Source organism: Apodemus sylvaticus, chromosome 8 (assembly GCF_947179515.1).
Source record: "Apodemus sylvaticus chromosome 8, mApoSyl1.1, whole genome shotgun sequence".
Classification (NCBI taxonomy): domain Eukaryota; kingdom Metazoa; phylum Chordata; class Mammalia; order Rodentia; family Muridae; genus Apodemus; species Apodemus sylvaticus.
The window spans coordinates 50849157-50863711 of record NC_067479.1 but is presented as its reverse complement, the minus strand read 5'-3'; positions in this window follow the sequence as shown (position 1 = coordinate 50863711).

Below are 14555 nucleotides of genomic sequence, written 5' to 3'. Positions count from 1 at the left end.
ATAGGACCCTGGTAGCACTCAGGATGCTCGTGGACTTGTCCTTAAGTCGAGCCAGATGAGTCTGACAGAGATGTTCTTGTGAGAATGGGAGTGCTGAATTTTCCCAGGGTTTGGCTTTCTTCTCCATGTGAGTATTAGGTAAAGAAAGAAAGAAAGAGCTGAGTGAGGTACAAGATATGCATAGGTGACTGCACAGGAAGGTCTGGACAGATGGTGGGGGAGCTGGTGGGGCTAGTGAGTGACTAGGGTCGTGTGTAGAAGGGGGCTCTACTGGAGAAGGATACAGGAGAACCGTGCCCCCTTGGAGGTAACTAAACAGTTAGGACAAGAAGCTGATAAGGCTGTGAAGAGACAGGGTTTTGGTGCTTTCAGTGTTAGATCATGAGACCAGGGGAGGTTTGATATACAGGAGGAGAGAGACAACTGCAGAGAGAGGGGAGTAAAGGCCTCAACGGGGGTGGGAGGGCTGTGAGTGTGTTAGCATCACTCCAGGTCTCCTCTGGTTCCACCATCATCTGCGTTTACACCAAGCTTTTCAATGTCATTCCACTCACGCTTTCTTCACCAGAGATATCCTTTAATGTTTCTTTGTATAAACATACAGTTAGACAATTGTGTGGTCTGTTCATGCAGCTGGATTGTTGATTTTAGGGCAGGGGCCATAGTGATAAGTTCTTGTCGTGCCAAGGACAGTCTGGGAACATGCAGTTCTGATGTTCAGCAAATTGAGTCAGCTCCCTGGGCACTTGTTTTTTGAGGAGAAACTATGTAAGAAATAGCCCCAGCCTCTACGCCTCCATTTTCTTGCTTGTAATTACCAACTTGAGAGTTTTATGTAAATTGTAGTGTGGCCTTACTTGCTTACAGACTCCAGGGGCTGTGAACCTTAGTGAACGCTTTCTTTGGGCTGGGCCAGGTGCATTGGCTCATTGGACTTAACCTAGAGATCTGAGGAGAGCGATACCAAGCTACCCTCATCAAGTTCATTTTACAGATTAGGAGGCAGAAGGTTTGCCCAGGTAAAAGCTATCCCTGCGACCACAAGCACAGAAGACAGTGGGATCAGGTCTGAACCCAGAGCTCCTTTCTTCCTTAGCTGAAGTGTCCTTCCATTAGGCCAGCCTCTCTTTCTCTTCTAGTGTGAAAGAGCAAATAGCCCTCGGATAGGAGCCTCACTAGTGTGGGATGATCACTTGCAGACCTTGCGGTAAAGCTCTACTCCTGTGTAAAATTAAAGTCTCATCATCCAGGCCCTTGCCACTTGTTGAGTACGGGTTACCAGTCAGGGGAAGGCTGCAGCAGTGTCTTCTAGACAGACTTGCAAGGAACTCTGGCACATTTTCCTCATCGACCATGAAGCATTGATTCCTGTGACTTGGGAAGGTGTTGCTGGGGCTGAGAGCTGCCTCTGCCCCAGAGAGTAGTTTTGTGGTAAGGTTCAGGAATGTTTCCAAAGGAAGGAAGAGCAAGTTGAACCACGTGTTTTATTTAACACCACACTTTAGTATACGCGTACTTTGGGAAGCAAAATCAAAATAGTTGTTTTGTATGTGGTGTGTTTGTGTGCGTTTGTGTGTGTGTGTGTGTGTGTCCATTACTGTGTGTGTACATGAATGAGTTCTGTGCACATGTGTGAGTAGAGCTGTGGAGGGCAGGGACCAACTGCAATGTTCTTCACTAGTGGTCTAGCTTGTTTTTGGAGGCAGAGACCCCAGGACCCCAGGATTGCATATTAGAGTAAGGTTTGTACCACTGAGCCCCACACATCCTTTTCCCTGCCTCCCCAGGGCGAGGGATCATATGCACATGCCGGCACACCCAGCTGTCTACATGGGTGTGGGTTACTGGACTCAGGAGCCCATGCTTACAAGGAAAGCACTTTCTGACCGAGCCATCTCTCCAGCCCCATCAGCATGTTCTGTTGTTGTTTTGGTTTGGTTTTATGCTGTGGGTTGGGAAAGTTAATTTAGGCACAGAAATCCCACCAAGAGTCCTATTGCCACATTTTTTATTTTAGTCCATGCCTAGAGAGGTTGTATTTTTACTAAGTCAGTCCTATCTGACCTGGAGTTTTAAAACTGGGGAATGATCTGAACCATTCCAAGAAAAAGTCTAGTTCACTTTGGTGATCATAAAACTTGAAGCTACATTTAGCCAGAGCTGCTCTTCATTTCAGAGACAGGATTCCATGAACCACCAAACTTTCCAGAGAAGGAAATGTCACGATAGCTTTTTAAAAACAATCAGTTTCAGCATCTCATGGCCGCACAGTTAGCATGTTAGTTTTGTTGAGGATCTGAAGGTACCAACCTCAGAGAAGTGAGGCTTACAGCCTGCCTCTCCTTTTGCATGGCCTGTGTTCCCCTTCATGGTTCATCTTCACGTGGAATCCGTTTCCTGGGAGCAACAACCCAAAGTCCGTCTTCGAGTTTAGCACCCAGGTAAATGAGGTAATGTAGGCTGCCCAGGAGCTTGGTTGACCCTGGGTTGTGACTGAGCATTAAGAAAACCTCCCTGGCACTGCTTGTAAGAGGCCAGGCATCTGCACTAGAAAGAGCTGTTTCTCCCGAAGCATGTGGTTGCAGGGATCTCTAACACGCATGCATTGTTAGGAGAACTACAGCCCTCCCAGCTGTTTCAGATGAGACAGGGTCTGAGCTTTTGCTGCCTTAAAGTGTTCTGACGCAGAGCAAGGTTTCTCCTAAATCCAAGACAAATTATACATCTTTTTAGAGTAGTTGGCTTCTTCCCAGCTCTTTTGCTTGCAGACGCATCCAGATATTTATCCTGGATGACCTTTTACAAAATGATTTCTTAGAGGATGGGAGGGGAAGAGCTGGCAGGTGCTCAGAGTCCTGTTTTCTGACAAGGCGATCAGAGGACGACTGGGATCATTGATAAGGAGGTTCGTTACCAACTTGGAGGGCGTCAAGGATAATAGCAAACAAAGAGTGTAGACAGCCACTTAAGGGAGAACTGTTAGTCACTCTGGCTTTCTCTTGCTAGTCTCGAGGCAAACAAGCCCTAAGACAGTGCCTTAAATGGGTACAACTCTAAATGGTACTTCAAATGAACGTTAAACCAAGTATTATGAAGTTGAACAGAAGAGGGAAGGTCAACATTCTCTAGTAGGCAATGGAGTGAACTAATTTCACCTGTGTGTGCAGTTATACTATTTACCAGCTCAGTTCCCAAAGACAGGGGTGTATCTCATTAAAGTGTCACTGAATCCTAAATAGTACAGAGGGCCATCTTTAGGTAGACACCTGCAAATCTCTCCAGTTCTCTTCCAACTGTGTGAGCGGAGCGGCTGTCCTTCCTGCTGGGATTTGAACCTCTGAACCTTGGTTTTACAGAGCCAGGAATAGTTTGCACGCTGTTTTTTGGCTCATACACACCCTACTCCCTTTCTTATTCCCTTGCCAGGACACAGCAGGCTACTTGTGGGAATTAAAAAAAAAAAGTGGAAAAGTAACACTAAATGCTCCAAGATGTTTGCAGAGGCCCAGGTAACTACTGGCATTCTCATAAATGGACCATGTTTTTTAAGGAAGTCATGGGCTTGGAGCTTTGCAAAGAAAGCAGTATCCTCACAGTTCAGTGTGCGATGTCTACCCCGGAGTCTCCCAAAGGGCACTCTGTGAGTCTGTACAAGGCTCCTTTACAAGGCCACTGACTAAAACTGGGACTGTTTTCCAAACACAGCTGGCATATTGTAAATGCAAAGCTATAACCAGGGCAAATATTTGCTCGTGGGGCGACTCTGCACAGTATTTGAAGCCAAGGTGGTTGCCAAGAAATGTTTTGCTAGCTTTGGAGTTGCGGTTCAACCGCCATGTTTTCAGCGGCGTGGCAAAGAATGGGGACAGAACTTCACAGCTTGCTCTGCAAACATGCTCTACCTGGGCATGGATTTGAGATGGTGTTGGGTGGGGCTGTGTTTAGACTTGATTTCAGTGAGTGTGACCGGGACCCCTTCTTCCTCTAAACTCTTTTGGAAAATGACCATTCTCTCTTTCTCTTCCTTTCTTCCTTTTTTTTCCCCACCCCCTGCCTCCCCCACGCCCCCGGATTAGAAAATCTATAACTGTGTTTCATCTAAATAGCTATGCACACTAGCTGGGAAACTTGCTTGCCCTTCTTCACGGTTTTTGTCTAGCCAAGCACAGATTCCACTACAGGAAGCAGAGGAGGTGGATACATTATTGCAAAGTAGCATTCAGCTGTAAAGCACAGCTCCGCCCCTAAGAGAGCACAGCCCCGCCCCTAAGAGAGCACAGCCCAAACCGAGCTCTAAGGCACACCTGCTTTTTTTGTGTGTGCCACCATGGTAGCATTTTTGACTTCTGGATTTTAGAAGATGACATCCTGGTGAAAATAAAGGGCTCCCAAGGTCTTTCCAGTCTGGCTGCCCCGCTCATAACCCACCGTTTCCACACATCTCAAAGAGCATGTCATTTTTCCTTACTCCTTTTACTTTGAATGACAGGTGTTTGTTTCTCCCCCTTGCTTGAAAATGCTCTGCTCAAGCCGCACGCATGCACGCACGTGCTCTTCCGCTTTTCCTAATGCGGGGAACCGCAGTTCCAATAAGTGCCCTCCATGACTCCCTGCTTAGCAATGGGATCAAGTCACCTCAAACCTTCCAGGACATCCCCTTCCTAGACCCAGCTGTTTTCTAAAACAACATCCCCATTTCCCACACCCTGGGGCTTTGCAGAGGAGCCAGGGTCATGAACTGCTCTCCTGCTCCCGCACGTTTTTCTGGGCCTCCTTCTCTATTGGAGATGATGGTCCCTCGTCTCTAGTCTGAGGGCTGAGCACCTTGCCCTTCCCTATTTCAGTGCCTGCCATTACTGCCCGTTCCAGAAGGCTTGTCTAGCCACACCAGCTCACAGTCCCCAACCCCCACCTCTGTTTAGTCTTTGGCTCAATTTACAGAGGATTAATATTCAGAATATACAAAGAACTTAAAAAAACCAAGGAAACAAACAACTCAAGCAAAAATATAATAAGGAACTAAAAAGAGAATATTCAAAAGAAGAAGTACAAATGGCAAATAATATATTTCAAAAGCATTCAACATCCTTAGCCATAAAGGAAATGAAATTATAATGGCTATCATCAAGAAAACAAATGCTGGAGAGACGGTTCAGCAGTTAAGAGCACTGGCTGCTCTTCCAGAGGTCCTGAGTTCAATTCCCAGCAACCATATGGTGGATCACAACCATCTGTAATGGGATCCGATGCCCTCTTCTGGTGTGTCTGAAGACAGCTAAAGAGTACTCATATACATAAAATAAACAAATCTTAAAAAAAAAAGAAAACAAATGACAAGCGATACCAGCGAGGATATGGAGAAAGAGAAGCCCTTACTGCTGTTGGTAGGAGTGTAACTGGCGCAGCCCCAATGAACATCAATGTGGAAGTGTAGTAAGAAACTAAATATAGAACTGTCATGTGACCCAGCCATACCACTCCAGAGTGAATCCCAAACAACTCACATCCTACCTTGGAAATACTGTGAAATTGATGTTTATTGCTGCTTTGTTCATAACAGCAAGGAAATGGAATCTTTCAGGATGCCGATGAACACCGAGTCTGAGGGACATAGGTGGGTAAGGAGAGTTTGAAAGTAGGCTCTCTGGTATAGCAGCTGCTTGAGTTTGGAAGACGTTACAAAGAAACCATTGCTAGAAAGGCAGGGGTGGGAGTGGGTTTAGGCACACACACACACACACACACACACACACGCACACGCACACGCAAGCACGCACACGCAAGCACGCACCCACCCACCTACCCACCCGCAAGAATGATGGGGGACTCCTATCCAGCTTCTATTTCCACTAGGAATAAAGAGGGTGGTGGATCCTGCTCCTTCTGAGTGGGGGAATGAATGATTTCATCTCTGGAAGGCTGGACAGACAGAAGTTTCTCCTTGGGGAACCAGGGAGAGGTTTAAACCACCTCTCTAAGCCAAGACCCCCTGGAACCACTTAACTTCCCAGGAAGGAAGGAAAGGGGGAGGCATGATTCCCCAGTCTGTAGACCCGGAAATGTCCCTATGGAAGCTCAATCCTTTGCTCTTGGCCATTTGAGCCGTGAGTGGCTAAAAAGTGGGCATCTGGCAGTGGGCTGCGGGGTGGGGGAGGGAAGTCTTGCTGTGCTTTTTGTTTCCCAATCTATTCTAGCACAGAAGCAAAATCTGGAGGAGTCTTGATGTTTTCCAGTGAAGAGAAACTGATACTTCGAGGTGGGCAGGGGAGGGACTAAGATGCAAATGAGGGGGGCTGGGCTTGAGCTGGAAGGGCAAGTTCTCAAAGGCATCCTCAGAGGTTTATGGCTGTTTGTCCTGAACCCACATGGCTTTCGTGGTGGTGGCAGCGCGATGCTCCCTCCGCATAGACAGCTCTTATCCAGCTCCTCCCCTATGTTTATGTGCAAAGCTCTCTGCTGGTCTTGCAGAAGCCACCGGACACACAAGGCCCTGGGTTCCACCCCCACCCCAGCACTACAATAGACAATTCATAGAGAAAATGGAGAGGGCCTTCAGCCGCCGCATCATAGATTCATATATTTACTGATTTCTGAATGAGACTTAAGAGTTTTCCCACCTGATCGGGGAAGCTCGTGGGAGTTCGCAGAGGCCCAGGGCCAGGTGCCTTAGAAGCGGCTGCCAGTAACAGCTAGAGGCAAGGGAGGGATCAGTTTGCTTAGGGTTGGAGGCTGGAGAGGAGGGCTCTGCTGGGTCTTAATGCCTGCTCGTTCTGAATCTCTAAGTTTGATTTCCCCTGTTCTCTCCTCACTGTAGTGGAGAGGACACCATAAAGGAACTGACTGGCTGGCCGACATGACCTCTCCATGATTTGGTTAAGATTTTTATTGTAGATTTCAGAGTGAGAACAGCCAGAGACATCTGGAAGAGGCCAGAGCAGAGAGAGAAAGAAATGGACAGACCGTGTGGCTAAGGAAGCTGGGGGGGGGGGGGGGGCGGGGCGGGGGGAGAGTGGAGATAGCCAGGGAAAGAACGGGGAGGGGGGAGGAGAGAGAGAGAGAGAGAGAGAGAGAGAGAGAGAGAGAGAGAGAGAGAGAGGAGCTGGGTTGTAAGAAGGAGAGGGGAATCTGTGAGCTGTGGGTTTAGGACTGATGAGGAGGCGAGGAGACTTTGAAGTGTATAACCTGCTCTTTACACTGACACTGAGGCAGTCTGGGGACCCGCATGGGCTTTGATATGCTGATAGGTGCCTCCGCAGGGAGCCTTAGGTGCGTGCGCAGAGGTGAAGGAAAGGGCTCTTTTGGTAGCTGGGAGCCCAGTTCACAGTTCCCGCGCAATGCTGGCTCTTACTGAGCCGCCAGAAATCCTACTAGGCAGCTCCAGCTCATTTCTGGATATGTGGACGGCCTGGATATGTGATCTGACACTCACTGTTGGCTTTCGTTTCTGCCCCATCATGCCTGGGACGATATTTTTGTTTCCTTTCTAGTTGGCACGGTTTTCTCTAGTTGAGGAAAAAGTGCATTCTCTATTCTCTAGATCACTGAGTAGCCATCACACTTGCTCACAAGTTGTGAAACTGAGGGAACGGGGAGCGTGTACTACAGAAGGTCTTTGAGTAGTGGACCGTCCACGGGCAAGATAACATTAGGATTTTTTAAGCATCTTACTGGGCAGAGAAAGCCCCACGAACAGGCATCCCTTCCCACTGGTCAATCAGGAAGGAACGGATACAGGTATCTACTCCCATGTCTGTAAAAATATCCAGAGGGCGCTCCGGCAGTGGTGGCGGTGGGCAGGATCTGGAAGGTTCCCATGTCACTTTTGTCTCTATGAGTGGTGGTGAACGAAGGCCATCTGCACAGGTGCAGGGTCTAAACATAAACTGGAGGGGAAAAAGTAGCCTGCAGGAGGAATATCAATCAGAGAATTTACTAAGTCAATGGGGAGAAAGTCTCCACAGCTGTGAGCAGATCCTGGCAGAGGGTTGAGAGCTCTATGGAATTTCCTGCTTGGGCAGAGCTATTGTAGATCCCTGTGCTTCTAAGCCCCTCACTGTAGGCAAAATGTTATTGTGCATTGTGTAAATATTACCCTTATATTACTCAAATGCTGACTTTTGTGCCCCCATATCTAGTTACAATCCTTATTCTAAGAAACTGCTCCCCATTTATTCCCTGATTGGTCAACAAAGCTAACTGATCAGCCAAGGACTGATCAGGGAAGAGAATAGGGCTGGACTTCCTGCCAGCCAGGGGAGGTGGCCAGAAAGAGAGGAAGTGGGGATTCAGCCACTGGAAGAGAGTCAGGAGAGACCCTGAGAAAACCCCTCAAGCGGAAAAGCTATAAAATGCTAGTATCTTAGGGATTTTGGCTGGGAGGTAGCTAGATTAGCATAGAGGATTAACATAGAGTGATACCGCTCAGTTATTGTGCCTTAAAGCTTGGTAAACAAATATAGCCCAGTATCGATTATTTAGGAGCTAGCTGGGTGAAGAGGAAAACACACTTATTAAAAATCCATTAACACTTCACAATTTCTTCTAACTATTGTCAATAAAGAAAGCACTTTCAGAGTAGCCCCTAGTAGCAATGGGTGAATTAAATGTAGCAAAAACCACTCCCTCCTTCAGGGACAGGAGAACAAGAAAGAGTTAAGTGCTGGGCCTCTGAAGGCAGAACACAGTGTTCTGAGCACCATGGTGATTCTCCTTCTAAGTTCTCAATTCCCATGGTTAAGAGTGTCTGGGCCTTCTAGTTTCATCGCTGTCCTGTTCTTGATGCTTTTGACGCCTTGTGACTAGGGCATCTCTGAGGGAAAAGGGTGTTGTTATCCTAGCGGCCAAGAGCATCCCCAAGGATGTCCTCTGTGTATGTTGCACTGTGGGCCCTTCTGGTTTTTTTTTTTTTTTTTTTTTGTTTCTTTTTGGGTTTTTTTTTGGATTTGTTTTTTTCCGAGACAGGGTTTCTCTGTATAGCCCTGGCTGTCCTGGAACTCACTCTGTAGACCAGGCTGGCCTCGAACTCAGAAATCTGCCTGCTTCTGCCTCCCAGAGTGCTGGGATTACAGGCGTGCACCACCACCGCCCGGCGGTTTGAGACTGGGACCACTTTTCCTCCTTATTGGGTACCACCTGCTCCACTGGGATAGTTTTAGGCATCTCCCTGTTGAGCCACCATCTTTGTGATTATTCTCTTGCTTAAAACTCTGGGCTCTTGGCTGAATAGTGAGGAACACTCGGGAGGTCGATAGGAAGAGCCAGTTTCTGTTGAAGCACGGGCAGATTTGTGGAGAAATGGAAAAGGCCTGTGTGCAGGTACAGACATGTCTGAAACCCTGCTGGCTAAGTCTGAAAGGATCGGTGAGTTGCACGTAACCTGTTTCAACTGGTCGACACTGAGGCCGAGTCACAGGAGTGAGGCTTGCATAACCAGGAGCTGTCTCCTCAGAAGGAGTGATGGGCACTAGAGGAAAACCTGAGAGAGCTAGTACTGGTGGTCAGCTGTGGTTGGCCATGGACCAGTCATTCTAATTGTTTCTCTGGGAGTTCTGCCAATGACATTTCAAGGATTGGTAGGTGTATGGGTTCGCTAATGAGACAACCTGAATTCTAGACTTCTTAGAAAGAAGCTACTTATGATGCTCCTTACTCATGGTGTTCCTTAGCTCTCCCGGGAAGGTCCTTGACCATTCGTACAATGGGCTAATGGGCTAGAGCCTTCTTGTATGTGCTCTGGCTCCAGCTCTGTAAACTCGACCGAGTTACAGACCACAGGAGATGTCTTAACCTTGGAGTTAACCTTGGAGCCTCTGGAGCCTCTCAGTGTTCCTGTGGTTTAAATATAACATGGAGACATAGAACGTGGTTCTATGACAAGACAACCGTTCTGAGGAGGGGTAGCATCAAATTTTTTGGATACATTGATAACCTGAGTCCAAGTCCCTGTGGTGAAGGACAAGATGGCCCTAAGAAAGACTAAAGGAACAAACTATGAGATGGCAGGAGACTAAGCCATTGGCAGACATGGGGACGTCACTCTTTAGTCTAGCCTCTCCCTGGGACAGACTAGATAGCCCTTGCTGGTTCCTGTTGTGAGGCTAGAGAGTGCCTGGTGGACTAGAGTCTGTGGTTAAAAACGAGCAGCCTCAGCTCAACATTTCTGATTTCAAGATTCCTCCAAAATTACTATCCAACTGCTCCTCAAAGCATATTACATTTTTCTGGTTGTCAGGTGTACACACACACACACACACACACACAAGCTGATTGTGCATACAGGCTCTCAAGAAGCTGGTCACTGCAGGTCTAGCCTAGGGTCTTAGGTTAGATGTCGGTAGATAGGTAACTTCTGCTGACTTCATCCTGCTTGATGGTGGGTGTTCACTCACCTGTGCACCTAATAAAGCTTAAAGCATCTAAACAGAAACAGTATTTTGTGTTTCTTGTCAATCACTGTTCCCAATGTACAGCCCAATTGATGATAAAACTCATCTGGGCGAATCTATACTGGTTATAAGAAGGAAAGCGGATTCAGGTGCAGCCAGGTGTCACCAGATCCAATAGCAGGTCTCACAATTGGTGTAAGCCACTAGACTCAGTGTTATAGGAGAACAGATGCCTGTGTGTAAATACATTTTCATGAGCTGTTGAGCTCATTGGGAAACTGGCTCTGGAGATCAGATTTGGCCCAAATTTTAGACCCAAACGTTTGTCTCAGTGTCTCCCAAAGGGCCCTTTCCTGAGTCAGGCTGGCCCCCGACTCTGTGACAATGAGAAAGAAGAACAAAAGAGCCAAAGAGTGAAGTCATTGTGACTCATTTCTCATTATATAAAACCCTGCTACTTACATTCATTCAAAACCAAGGCACAAATATGGTAGATCATTCTATATACCATATAAAGTGCGTCTTGTGCTTTCTTAAGGTTTACTTGGGAACTTGCCAAGTCTTGTAGTTTGACAGTATGCACAAAGGTCCTATTATGTATGTGTGGTTCTCCAGGAGAGGGGCTGCAGGGACAGACTCAGGAGAGAGAGAGGGATGTAGGAGACAAGGAAAGCAAGACCAGGCTGTCTGAGGTGGCAGCTTCTGGTTCCCGGGAGACATTGTGAGAAGACACGGCCTGAAAGCTGGGGTGGGCTAGACAGGACTAGACGAGGAGGTGGAGGACCTAGCAGCTCTATAAAATACCCAAGACACAGTCCATTGCAGCCATGGCCCCTCGCATTCTGTGGGTATGTTGCATGATCTTCTGTCTTTATGTTCAATATGTTGTCTGACTCAGCAAACAAACTAGGTGATACCCCAGATGACCACCACCAGCACCCCAACTGCAAACTGACAAATAGATAATGAAAACAGGGTACAAAGACACAGTGGAATTCCATCATCTCTAAAGGAAAACGAGGTGTCAAAATTTGCAGGAAAATGATAAAACTGGAAAATTCTTCAATAACTCGTTTAGAAAAACATATGTAGATGGTAGCCACCTCTTTTTATATATGTACACAGTGTGTAGAGTGTTCAGGGAACTAGACAGGGGCCCATAGGAGGGAGGGAGGACGGTTCTTTAAGGTGTGTGTGTGTGTGTGTGTGTGTGTACTCTCACACACACTGTGTATGCATATGTATAGTAAAGTGTGTGCGATACAAAAGTGGAAGTGGAAACACTCAAGTAGGGCTGGGGTCAGGGAGCCGAGGGGAGGAGGGTGCGTAGGGAGAAGGAACTAAAAAGGACTCAGGAAGAGCCACAGGAAATCTGATACTTGATAATCTAGTGGGAAAACAGTTTACAGGCTTTAGAAGGGAGGCACCCTTCACGGGTGTGCAAGGCTGGTTCCCAAAGCTTGAGAGATTATTAGATGAAAACTCCTGCATTAGAGCAGGTTATTCCCGGAGTTGTGGGTCATGGAAGCTGCTGAGGCCCCGATACCCTAAAGGCCCCCCGGGCCCTACATAAGGCTCACCACTTCCCAGCAATGCCCTGTGGGGCACAACAAGCCCTCTAGCAAGGGTTTTGGAGGACATCCGTTTAAACTGCAGTACTCTGCGAAGGCTGAACCCCGAAGGCTGAACCCACGGATTGTAACTTTGTCTTTCCAGAGTTTTATGGACCAAAGTGAATAGTACAGTTCTCTTGGTTGGTAGCTATTACATACTTCTACAGAATTGAGAGGGAGAGACCTTCAAATGTGTGAAAGAGAAATACGCACACAGACATATACAGACACACACATACACACACAGAAACATACATACACACACACACAGAAACACACATACAGACACACACAGAAACATACACATACAGACACACACAGGGACACACACACAGAAACATACACATACAGATACATACACAGAAACATACATACACAAACACACACAGAGAAACATACACACACACACACAGACACACACAGAGACACACACACACAGAAACATACACATACAGACACATACACAGACACACACAGAGACATACATACAGACACACACAGACACACACACAGAAACATACACATACAGACACACACACAGAGACACACACACACAGAAACATATACATACACACACACACACACCCTTGTAGCAGTCAGGCAGCAGCTGGTCAGTGTCACAGCATGTGCTGTGGACTCAGTCCAGCATTCAGTTCCTGACTCAGCCGGGCAGCTCACCTCAGCAGGCACCACCTCAACACACCCTCACATGGTGCTCGGCTTCACCCTACTTCCCTTTAAGAACGTTATCTGTCCCCCCACTTTTGAAGTCTCCTGCCTCTCCAATCCTGTTTTAACGATGACCATATAACTCCCAGGGATTCTGCCTTTGCAAGCCACAGACACTCTGCAGACCCTCATTCCCCGTTGGAATCATGGTACAGAGGGGTCGGTCTTCCGAACTGCCTTGTAAACACTGCTTCAAAGGACAGGGCTAGATACTCAGCCCCACATTGATTCAGTCACAAAGTAACTTCAGTTACTCTTTAATGCATTATCCCACACGTGGTGGATACATTGTCAAGAAACTCCTCCAACCTTGTCTACAGGGGTCAGCTTGGCACAGGGTGACAACTGGGAGAGGCAGGCACTGTGACCTGAGCCTCCTCCAGGCCATGTGGGTGGCCTGGAAAGCCCCACAGGACCCGGAGAAAAGTTTTGCAAAGACTTCTGCTTATGCTGCTGGCCATCGCTTCAGAGGCAAGGGACACAGCTGGAGGTTAGAAGGCAGCCACATTCTAGGCTGTGTTGAGCGAGACGAAGGGAAGAAGTAGTAATTATGAAAACTGGTTTTCCTCCATGGCCTTGAGAAAGCATGGAGTGCCATAGGTCAGTGGTATCGGTGCCAAGGTAACGATTAGAATCTTATCTCAGGGTGAAATTCTAAGATTCTTGGAAGCCACAAAAGCTTGTTATCAGCAAAGGGAATGTCACTGTCAATGGAAATAGTGCCACTAGACCTTCAGCACCCAGGCCTCCTCTGGACACCCTTGCGATGTACTGTGAATAAAGAATTGCAAAGCTACAGCTTAGTGATCAAAATTTAAATCCTGCGACTACCAGGCTGTGGCTCTTCAAGCTTATTTTAGTGGGTGGAGTGCCCTGCCCTTGCCTTAGCACACACCTATCCCTAGGTATCAACAAGCAGCATCACACAGAGATCCTGGTCCACCTCAGTGCTGCCCATGCTTAGAGGAAGCCTCCCTCATGGGTCCCCCGCAGGCGGCCGCCACTCCTGAGCTCAGATTGAATCGCACTGTTCTATGATGGCGCTCATGTCATTCCGGCCCTTTGACACTGTGCTGTAGAAAAGCTCGCCCACCTGCCTTCCCCAAAGCTCTCCAGCTTAGGCATCAAGAAGCTTTCTGTCATCAGCTGCTTGCAGGCCGTTCTGAAAAGTTTCAGCTTCACACATTAGCAGCTGCATTTGCCCTGGGTTTTGTTTCACATCATGGAGAAAAGGCCTGAGTAGATTTGTGTCCGTGTGTCCACAGAAGACAGTGATACACTCAGGTGGGTGGGTCACATTTTTCTGCTTGTACAGAAATCCCCAAGGAACACAGAGGCTGTGAGTCATAGTTCCTTACCTGTAAATACAGTTCTGTCAAGAGCAGTGTCTTTGGCCACCGGGCAATGCTGGGCAGATGTTTTGTTTTTAGCTTGCGTGTGTATTATGGTAAATACTGTTTTCCCTCCTTGATTTTATGTAACACTTTATGTTTTCCAGACCTCTTTCAACTGTTACCTCATTTCATCTTCTAAATAGCTCTGCAAAATAAATAGTTATCATCTCTATCTGATATGTGGAGAAATAAACTTCAAGTTCATTTAATGTGATGCTTGGCAAACGGTAGTAATGAATAGCTTTGAACAATTCTGACAGAGCCCAAGCCTGGCCTTTAAATTATTTTTATTATAGTGCTGTATACACATGTACAAATAGGGATGTGAGCGACACGTTCCACATACTCACATCCATCACACCGTGACCAGGAAAATATTTACCAGTTAAATGCTAACAAGAAAACATTGAACCTGACAACATCCATTTCATGTG